The sequence below is a fragment of the Cupressus sempervirens genome, chromosome 5 (assembly GCF_028749045.1).
Source record: "Cupressus sempervirens isolate cs-2001-9-10 chromosome 5, ASM2874904v1, whole genome shotgun sequence".
In the NCBI taxonomy this organism is placed as follows: domain Eukaryota; kingdom Viridiplantae; phylum Streptophyta; class Pinopsida; order Cupressales; family Cupressaceae; genus Cupressus; species Cupressus sempervirens.
Genome location: NC_143122.1, coordinates 100,783,888 through 100,795,927, shown reverse-complemented (window position 1 = coordinate 100,795,927; position 12,040 = coordinate 100,783,888).

Genomic DNA, 12,040 nt, shown 5'->3' with positions numbered 1-12,040 from the left:
TCATCCTCAGGAATGCTGCTCTCCTTTGTAGTGCTATCCTCATCTGAATCAGAGTGTTGATCCTCCCTCTTTGACTATGACTCCTCTGCTAAGAAATACTCCATTTGATTTTCCTTATCCTTGAGAGGACACTTATGAGATAAATCCCAAGGCTCTTTGTAATGAAAACATAGCTTCTTCTTTCTCAAATCATTCAGGATGTCATTATCCAACTTTTCTCTTTTTGGCTAAGAATCCTTGTTAAAAGATTTTTTGTCCTTCTCCTTGTCCTTTTTCATATAGGAATCCCTATGCTAAAATCTTATCCTTGAAGAAGGTTCTAAGTCACGAGCCTTTTTAGTGGCCTCTTGTAATGTAGCTAGGTCATGCCCCTTGACCCAACCTTGCAAGGGATCTAAGAGTCCATGCATAAACAACACTACTAACCTCCTCTCTGAAATATTTGTGACCAACAAAACTAACCTCTAAAATTCACTGATATACATCTCAACTGATCTCCACTACTTGAGTTGTGCCAACTCCTTAAACTATAATTTAGGATCCCTATTATCAAATGTCTCTATGAGCTTCTCAATGACCTCCTCATAAGATGTGATCTAGTTATATCCCAAGGTTACCATGCCATGGTGTCATGACTCATGCGTTGGTCCATCCAAGTGAATAATTGCATACTTTATAGCCTCCTCCTTAGGTATAGGATCCAACTGCAAGTATGTATCTATCTTCTGCACCCAAGTTCGTGCAGTCATCTTCCCTGATGCATCATAATAAGGTAAAGAAATTTTCCCAACTTTCTTTCTTAACTCAAAGTTTTGACTTCTTCCTCCTGATCTAGGCATGTGTCTCGTCCTCAAGTCCATAAAATCTTTGAGGGAAATATCCACCTAAAACTCTAGTCCACTAGCCTCCCAATTCCTCCTGAACTGATCCTGTAACTCCATATCTATGTTTCATTAACTAGTTGAACTGGATCTCTGTGTGGGAAGGTGGGTAGAAGAGGTCTCGAGCTTGTTGTTCAAGCTGGGCGTACAACATGTCTAAATTTATTAGCCTAATTCCCATTGTGTCCATTATTAATGTTATTCTCAAGACCATTGTTGTTGCCTTGGCCTCCATTATCATTTCCCCCATTGTTATTGTTTCCATTGTTGGAATCACCTAGATTAATATGGATGCCCATTTGTCTAGCCATGAGCTACAACATCATATCCATTCACCTATTCTACTCCTATTGCATACATTGCCCCTCCTCTAATGTACCCAGTAATTTGAACATTACATTTTCTTAATCTGGACTAGTATTCTTGCCTCCATCTAGTCCTATATTCCTATCATCTTGGTCACCCATACTGTTGTCTTGTTCAAAGAGTATCTCCTCTATGTTTGTATGAATGGATTGTATGTCCCCCCACATGGATGAACTAGCCTAATCACTCTACAAGTCTGAACTCCTACTTTGTCTTGCTCTAGTATTGTAGAGTATAAAACCCTTGTTGCATGCTCAAACATAAATATTGTTTCAAACTCTCTTTAAGACCCCATAGGATGGTAGGACCTATAGCTCTGATACCACTGTAATGGGCTCTGATACCAATATAATGGGCTCTGATACCACTGTAATGGGCACCCTAGAAATTCCCAAGAACTAAACCAATTGTTGAAAGAGATTGTAATGTCTTTGGATAGATTTAAACCACATAACATGAACAAAAACAAAGGAATCCATGCAAACTGAAAATTCAACTACTGCTGAAATAATATTAGTTCTCAAACTAATAAAATTAAATACATAACAACTCACTAATTACTCTAGCATCATCAAATACATAACAAACTATTCAACTCACTAATTACACCCAATCTGCATATGGCTAAAAATGCGTCCAAGCTGCCTGTTAATGAATTGATAGCAATAAATTCCAAAGGTCAAATCCCAAGGGAATGATGTCTAGAATGTCACAAGAGAGGATGATCATCCTCTAATGCCAAGAATAGAACTATACATCCAAGTTCCTATCAAATGCAATTCACCATCATCCAATACTAAACAATGAAGCTTCCATCTCTATTTAAACTTTTCCTTCACCCTTCTAGAAAGAAATAAAATATTAATTAATTGCATTTACTAGAAGCTTCCCTATTCCAATAATTAATGTATTCTCTAGAAACTCCTCCCTTGCTATTAATTGTGCTTCTAGAAAATTAAATTAATAGAGGCTTCCCTCTTTCCAATAATTAATGCACTGTCTAAAAACTTCTCCTTGCAATACAATAATTAATTAAATAAATTAAATATAAAGTCACCTTTTAATTTTAATTTATTTAATGACTTTATAAGAAATTAGTTTAATCAATTTTCCCTTATTTCTCCACCTAGCCTTTGGAGAATGTGAATGCTAAGAATTCCACTTAGTTGCTAAAAAGATGGGGATATTACATCTCAAATCCAATGTAAGTGAAACCAAACATCCAAGAAGATAACCAAGACCAAAAGAAACTATGCAAATCATAATCTGTATCATGTCCTTCTACACACACTTCTAGATATAAACTGTGCAAGTATGATCTCCTCCATGAAATCCCAACAAGAAGCTTCAACAACACCCAAACCATACCATATAAATAATCATGGATGTAAGCCTCTCACAAGAAGATCAAACTCATAAACCATTCATAATCCAAGGAATATACCAAATATAAAACCATCTCCCAAACTTAACCAAAATAGCAACATATGCAAATGGAGATAACCAATGTTAAACCATCTCTCAAATGAACCCTATAGAACTAACTCATGTACCATACCTCAAGATACATATCCATGAAAGACAAGCATAACTAAAATACACCTAAGAGAAACAATGGGCTATACCTCTCAAGTAGAAAACTGCCAGGTAGACCAAGAGTGGGGAATGCGAATGCTCATCAAGATATCCAAGTCTCCAACCAAGACTCATCTAAGAACAATCTCCTCTCAAGTCCATATCAGGTGAATGCTCCCCAAACTTCCTATTGAAACCATCAACCATCCCAAAAAATACTTCTCTAATCCAAGAGAAATCAGCATCACCACCTTCTCTAAGTATCCATGAGCACCTATAACCAATTAATCCATGCCAACTCCAAATGCAACATAGCAATATCATGAAGTATCTAGCTTATAATCAATGTACTCAATATCAAGAAACTAAACCAAGATCAATGTCAAAGTTCCAACCATGGCCTCAAGAACATAAACATGACAACATGATCTAAACCATCTCAACCAAAGAGATAACATGCTCCATATGGACATACCATAACATGTCAAAAAACTTTAAATGCATATCAAGAGTATACTATGACATTATAATAAATCATCCTCACACCAAGGATAACATGCCAAATGAAAGCATAAACCACATCTTTACCAAGAACCTCATTAGTCCTCAAGATGCAACCATCTCCACGCACCATGAAGAAAACCATCTCCACACACCATGAAGATAACCAAGAACTCCATGAGTCCTCAAGATCTAACCATCTTCACAGACTATGAAGATAACCAAGTGCACCATGCAAGTGTCAAAGATGCTTCTATAGCAACAGGATCTAAGACAAACCTCTAACATTTGTAAACACTCAATAAATATATCAATGCCAAGAACTCCCACTCAACTATGGTACCAAGTCACCTATGGCATCTTAAAATCCATCTCCTAAATGAAGATCCTCTAGGTCTATAGACTCACAACCAAAGTATCAATACCAAGTGAAACCAAGATCTCCAAACCAAGAAGATACAAACCAAAGCAAGAACTAATCCTACATTGTCAACTCATCACTGTCACAAGCTCCCACTAAACCATGTATCCAAGTTATCCATGACATCATGATAAAAAACCTTCCTCTACTAATGAGAATCAACCAAGGCATCAAACCATTAAAGAAATCAAAGTGCACATCATGAGCTCCTCAAAAGAGATCAAATAACCATGAACCTTAACCAAGAAGATATACCACCATAACCAAATCAAAAATCCAAACCAATAAACATCAAGGATGTACTTTCTTATCCAATCATGTCATGAAAAAATCTATGGCACCATGCTCACATTCATGAATTAAGCAACTAACTCTCAATGCGTCCAATCTGTCAGCATAAAACAGTCAACCATAATCTTCCACCATGACTGTACCTGGTAACAACATCTCATCCCTTCTACATGAAGAAAAAATAACAAATCATGTGACTTAGGGCATAAAAAACCCAAATACAAGCCACCAATCTAAATATGCAGCACTAATGAAAGATCAATGGGCAAAGACAACCCATATCCAAGCCATAAATGCAACCTGTAAGTATAGATCGCTTACAACACTACACAACTTGTAGACCCAACAAGTCATCATACATATCCAAACTAAATACTGATAATCATATCATCATGAGACCAATCTAAAATATGAACTAAGTATACAATGACATCAAATCTTAAATCTCCAAACATACAATGTCATAAACTCACAATGCTACCATAATCAATATATACCAAAAATTGTTCAAATTAATATATCACAAAATAAACCATGCCAAACCTAAACTAAATCTAAACCAATGTGTAGAGTTCTCCAAGAGCTTTGTGTTGACTACTTGAAATCCAAAATCTGACTCTGTATGCCCAAGTTATGCCTTAATTTGTGCTCAAAATAAACATCTAACTTTTGGGCTCTTAAAAGCTGACAAAATGTCAAAATCATAGAACCAAACTTGCACCAAGTTGTAGTGCTTTGAACTAGCTTTCCAACACCTATAAGAAATCTAATATCTTAAGAGAAAATTATGGCCATTTTACTAAGACATACTTTTTACCATTTTCACTACGATTTTTTTTTTGTGACAAAAATTCTAATAGGATTAAATTTGATGGCCATCACAGATTGAAACTAAAAAATTCTTTCATTTCCTCTAAGCATGGCCAAACTAGGGCATATTATATATCAAAATTTATGGAAACATCGACCAAAATCCAATGTGAGGTGTGTTTTTACCCAGGAGGTCATTTTTGCAAGCTCTTTCTAAAATTTTCATTTAAATGAAACATCCAAAAAAATATTTTGTTCAACAATTTCACATGCCTAAAATCTACCAACATCCCATCATAACAACAAACCCAAAACCATCAAATCTGCAATAAACAACTAATATATCTTGCCCCTTCTTTTAATCTCTCATGCATTCCCATGGATTCAATCTAGGGTTACACTAGTAAAACCTGGCTCTGATACCACTTGTAAGAAAACTTGCAATAAAGAATATAACCATTTCCACATAACACATAAAATATCTAAAATAAATATGTAATTGAAATCCACATGTAAGAGAATAGATAACATACCCACAAAAATTGTGACACAAGATATACCTTGGGAAACCCTCACTGAGGGAAAAAAACCCAGCCTCCAAAAGCATCCATCACCATGTATTATTCAACAAATATCACATTGTAATACAACCATGGAAGCCTTCAAATCCATAGCCACAACCAAGCAATCCATGTGAACAAACATGAATCCACACATCTCATGCCATGCTTCCAACCTTCACAAATGCTCCATTGGCTAACTTATCAAGCTTTGTCTTGCTCGACTCTTTCCCTTTTTTCCTTCTTCTTTCTCACATCAACAACTACCCTTGTGGTTTCTTATATAGTAACAAGTCCCACAAAACTACCAAGTGGTATTTCATAAACCATGTGCTACCTAACCCATTGACCCCACATTTAATATTTGGATTTCAATTCTTTTCCCCAATAATAAATAATTACATGAAATATTATCACAATGTTACAATACAACTCATCAAGTATAGCCCATGGAAATCTTTACATGTTGCATGTCCATCTCGATGCTCCTAGATACAAAATTACATAATAAAATAAAATAAAATAAGATAATCAATATTATGCAATGTGTGCAACACCCATAATCTCAACATGTAGATAGGAGTTTATACACAAAATCCTAAAGTGTTCACAATTTGATTAGCTAACACAAGTTTTATATATTGAAGAGATAGATTTTGGATTTTCGCTAATTGATCTTATGGCCAAGTGTTGATGAAATTTTTTCAAGAGTCTTTCAAATTTGTCTAGCTTCCTAACTTGAAGCCAAACCAAAAGTAATTTCTCGTCTACAAATAATGAGTGCGTAGCTGATACATTAGTTCCCATGATTAAAGCACCCTGCCATAAAACTTGTTCATGCTGAAATTTTATGTTCCTACCAAGAGCTTCAACCAATAGGATAAAAAGAATTGGGGATAGTAGATCAACTTGCCTAATACGTTGAGAAGATTTAAAGAATCCAATTGGAACTCCATTAATAATGATTGAAAATCATGCCTCAGTTATACATGCTTTAACTCACTTACACCAACTAGCCAAGAATCCAAACTTAGGAAGCACTTTTAACAAAAAATCCCAGGGAACTCAAGCATAGGCTTTCATCATATCTAACATCATGAGAAGGTTTTAGGACTTATGCATTTTGGTGGAATGTAAGACTTCATGTGAACCAAAGCACCCTCCATTGTCTCCCTACCTGGCACTAAGCCACCTTGCTCTTGAGAAATTATATTAGGAATTAAATTCTTCAATCAAAGGTAAATGGCTTTAGAGAAAATTTTATGAATTGTGTTGCAAAGTGAGATCAGACAAAAATATGCAAATGCTTTAGGCTCTTTGACCATAGGAATGAGAACAATATTCATAGTATTGAAGCTTCTCAACATTGCCTTATTTTTCCTTGACTCTTCTACTATGGCCAAAAAATCTATTGTGGCTAATATTTTTGGTAAAATAATACCTAAAATTCATCTGGACTTGGAGCTTTATAAGGTGGAAGAGAAAAAACTACCATATGTAATTTAGAAACAATGAAAAAACCATCAATCTAGAGTTATCTTGATCTGATACTAACCTTGGAATATTATTAAGAACTTCATCTTCTTTCTGTTGTGAAGCAAAATCAACTACAAAAGGATCCAAAAAATTCTTAAGTAATTTAACCCCCTTAGATTGAATGCAATCCAAGTCCAAAATCGTGTTTCCTAACTCTGCATCCTTGATGGATAGTATTGTACTCACAACATGCTTATGTTTTGTTGAGGCAAGAAAGAATTTTGTATTCTTATCACCATCTTTCAACCATAGCTTCTTGGATTTCTATCTCCAATACTCCTCTCGCAAATACAATTCTTCCCATTCCCCCTGAATCAACTTTTACAAGAGCTCTTTGCCTTGATTAATTCCTTGAAAATAAAGAAGAAAAAAACAACAAACAAGATTTATGATGCAAACTTAACATTTTAAGCATGTGATGTTACTAATCACTCTTTCAAATTATTCCAAAATGAAAAGTGTATTTGAATATAAAATAAATAAATTATTGAATGTAATAAAATATATTTAAATGCTACCATATGATATCGACTTTGCAAAAATATAAGGTTGGTTGACATTCATTAAAATGAAAAGATAAAAGGGGTAATTCAACCTTAATCTAACATTTTGAAATTACCTTAAGATGGATCAAGTTATTGTCAATGAAAATGGCTTGCACTATCGACATGGGTTTTGTTACAAATATAAAATGATCATGATAAAGTATAACTATTTAAGGATTAAGGTATGTAAAAGTATGATAATCAAATAGATAGGAAAAAAGGTATAGGAAATCCAAACACGAGAATACAATAAAATATTGAATATAGGATGATATTTGGATAAATCTAGGTAAATGATCCCAACAATAACTTAAGATTGCACCATATCATTTTGTACATGTATTTTGACATTTCTCAAAATACACACAAAACTACATGCAAACATAATGTAGGAATGTTAAGTTCACCAATAAAATATGTTATATAATTTCATATATAGAAAGAATCTTAATGTTATAATTCTTAAATAACACTATTGAAAGGAAGTAAAAAGTATACTTTTGATATTTATGGTAAACATGTAATTAATAATTAATGATATAATTAATTTGAAAAATTGATAATTAATATATAACAATATTTTTAAAATAATAGAGAGATTTGTGTACATTAATAGACTATTAATGTACATTAGAACTATTATCATCTAATAGACTATTAAGTGATGTACATGTGTATCAAGATGGTGAAAAAAGTGGCCACTCACATAGCATAAAACCCAAAAATATAGAGAGCTCAATTAATGTTAAATTTATAAAAGTACTACATTTGAGTTCTTAAAACAAAAATAACTATTGATTTTTTTATTATAAACTTTTTAAAATCATTAACTAAGTTATGTTAATGGGTTGTGATTAACTTGAAGGCAACTAAAAATAACCCATAAAATAAAATTCATTGGCAATATGAAAATAAACCCCAAAACTACCTAGATCCAATGAGTGCTAAGTGTTCCATTTATTCTCACGAGAGATGGATTCATGTTGAATCACTAATCATGAAACATGGGTCAATGAGTTTGACTCAAAATCACACTGTTAAAATCCTGATAGCAATATCACAATTTGACTTGCTATGGAAATTATCTCCTACTTATCAATTGATGAGGTTAAGGGGATTTCTAGTAAATGGTTCATAAGGCACAACACTTGGTGAAGGTTTTGCAAATGGGGTTGCAAGCTTTGAGTTTAACCATGGAGGAAAATCCATAGTCAAGGGCACTCAGGTTGGAGTAGTATTGGGATGGGTGACCTCTTGGGAAGTCCTGTTGCTTCACCCTTGTGAGTGTCACCTAGATCCAATGAGTTCTAAGTGTTCCATTTATTCTCATGAGAGATGGATTCATGTTGAATCATTACTCATGAAAAATGGGTCAAAGAGTTTGAATCAAAATCACACAGTTAAAATCCTGATAGCAATATCACAATATGGAAAATGTTGTCATTGATGTTAGAATTTGTTGGATATGTGGCATTAGAATGATTAATTCTATTCTAAAATGTTGAGGTGATGTCCAAGTGCTTGTATGATATTTTGGCTAATGCTTGGCTAAGTGACTAACAAAGGGATGAATTTTAATAACTATAAACAACTTTACTAATTTTCAATTTTAATAACTATAAACAACTTTACTAATTTTCTCATGAAATAATGTTAAACAAATGACTAAAATGAAATTGTGACAAGTGAATCATATAATAAAAAAATTTGATAAATGAAATTTTATGAGTGAAAAACCCTCTTGAGGATTAAAAACAAATCATAAAATTGCTTTAGTAAATATTTGAAATAGTTCAAGTTTACAATACCTCATTGACTAGTATGTCTCATTGATAATACTATTTGACTCATAGATTTGAACCACCTCGCTAGCTATACAATATCACTTTAAATTTTTTTTGAATTCAGATACAAAGTATCATCTTTGTTTCTCTTCTTAACATCTTCTAATTTCCCATCTAAAATAAAGTATAATCAATCTCACATACAATATATCACTATATATATTGTGATTATATATACATTAATTGATGCAAGAGATCCAAAGTGTCAAGGCAATCCTACATCACCCAAACAAGTATGTGTGTGTGTGTGTGTGTGTAGATAGATAGATAGATAAATAGATATACATGCGCGTGCGCGCGCGCGCACACACACACACACACACACACACACACACACACAGGCATAGACTATCCTCCTGACAAAATGAACCCCAAAGTCAAAATTTTCAAAAATGACCTAAAAAATCCCAATAATTTCTTTTCCATATTTTGTGATATTTATCAATGAAATCAACATGAGTTCACTTTGAAATTTTTGTAAAAATCCGTTGTGTTCTCATAATTTTGAAAAAACTAGAAAGGTGCATTTTGTCTGGAGGTTAGCCGTATCCATATATATATTTTTGGAAATTTGTTCATTTCTCCCCTTGGGATTCTTGATAGGGGCTTAACCACCTCCTATGCACTATAAGTTGAGTGGTTGTATCAAGCATTGATAGATCAATCTTTTCATGCAATAGTAACCCACTTTAACAAGTGTCATCAAATCTTTGTCACATGTTCAAATCCTCAAACCCTTGGGTAACACTAAGGGGGAGATTGTTGGAATTTTTTGTAGCACTCCCCTCAATATTTATGAGAAGGGCTTAACTGAATCCTTTCTACTATAAGTTGAGTGGTTGCATCAAGCATTGGAAGATCAATTTTTTGGTGCAACGACAACCCCACTCTAACATATATCTGTATGTATATGGTTATTTATATGTATGCATGTACGTATGATAGGAGTAGTCTAGGGTAGTGTAGATAGTAATATGAACTCCTTGATATCCCCCTTCCTACACAAGGTTAACCCTAATCAATTAGGGGCAACTTTCCCTTAGACTAACCTACCCATTTAGGCTTGCATACTAGCTTGAAACTTCATTTTAGGCCTCCTTGATGACTTCTCTAATCTTGAAAGGGTTGGAGGATCTTCCTAGGTGTCTTGGACTTATTTCCATCCATATACCATAATCCATCCAATTGATTTCCATACGATCTCTTCAAAATGAAAAATTCCTATAAGACCTAATAGCCCTCAATTATCCCTCCTAATGGACGAAATTTGTATTTGTGAAAATATTTCCTTAACAAGGTCCCAAGAAAAATTCTAATTGAGATAACCTTTTCAAATGCTTTCAAGATTCTTGAGGTCTTAGGTTCTCAACATCTGCCATATGCCCTAACCCACTTTTTGAGGGTTTGCTAGGGTTTACCAGTAATTTTCACTAGTCATCAATAAAACTACTCTTGCTCCTTCACTATGGACTTCCAACACTCTCGCTTGCATCCATAGGGTCTCCATTAAATTCTCTATCCTTCCATAACACCCTTTCTATTCAAAATGCTTCACGCTTGCAAGAAATTTGGTTTCCTTGGCTCAATTTCTAGTTGAGTACAACTCTGTCTCGCCTAGGGCTTCCAAGGAAATGGCTTGGACCTTTACTTCTTACTCCATAATTCCTACTAAACAATGTAAAAAGTGTCTGCTATCATTTCTCAAGGTTTTAGAGAGTTTCAACCATAGGGAATGTTGGTAGACATCGTTTTGCCAAGTTTGCCCTAGTACTACCAACAAACAGGCAGTTTCCTAAAACATTTATTGTGAACACAAACTAATTGCTAAGAAATTCTAACCAAAAAATGAAACAAGTATAGACAATGAAAAAAATAGATCCCAATGCAAAATAACTGATTCAATCTCATGTCAATCAAAATCCCATTCTTTTATTCAAACTGTCATTGATTTCCTTGTTTGTTGTATGCATCTGTACAACTCAAAAACTTCCAACTGTACAATATTGACTTGGAGGGATTTAAAAGTTAATTTCTCAATTAAATTAACCAAATCCCACTAGTTGGTAAATTCCTTGTGCCTTCTAACCACCTTTTCAACTTTTGAGAAGAAAAATTGCAAAAAGTGCAAAATTATCAATGTGCAATTTTTGTAAAATTGACAATTTTGTCATTTTGAGACATAGATTTTGAAGGAATAAATATCAAGACTCAAAATCAAACATGGAATTTATTTAGACCATGTTTTGGCCATTTCCATTCCTAACTACCCTTCTATGCTTATCTAGCCCTCTAAGACAACTTTTTGCACTTTTCAACCAATTGACAATAATGCAACATTACACCTAGTTGTCTATCATGCACTACATTGATGCTTCACATGCATGATGAACCCTATACCAAGTACCTCTTTATTCCTCCTAGGTCTTATCAAGAATATTATTGCTTCCTAATGACCTATCCTAGGTGCTCTTGTGCCATACTCCCCTAATGAGTTAAAAGTTCTTCTAGGACTTTATGAGGGAATAAGAGAAAGTTCAATGCCATATTTCTTGAAGTGTCCTTCAGCAATCCAAGTGGCTTCACTATCTAGATTTCCCTTCCATTTCACAAGATTCTTCATATAAGCCTTGTTCTTGGTTATCTTATGCACCTTATAACTCAAAATCTTCTCATCTTGCAACTTTCTTGTAGAGGGTTTTGGCTGTATATG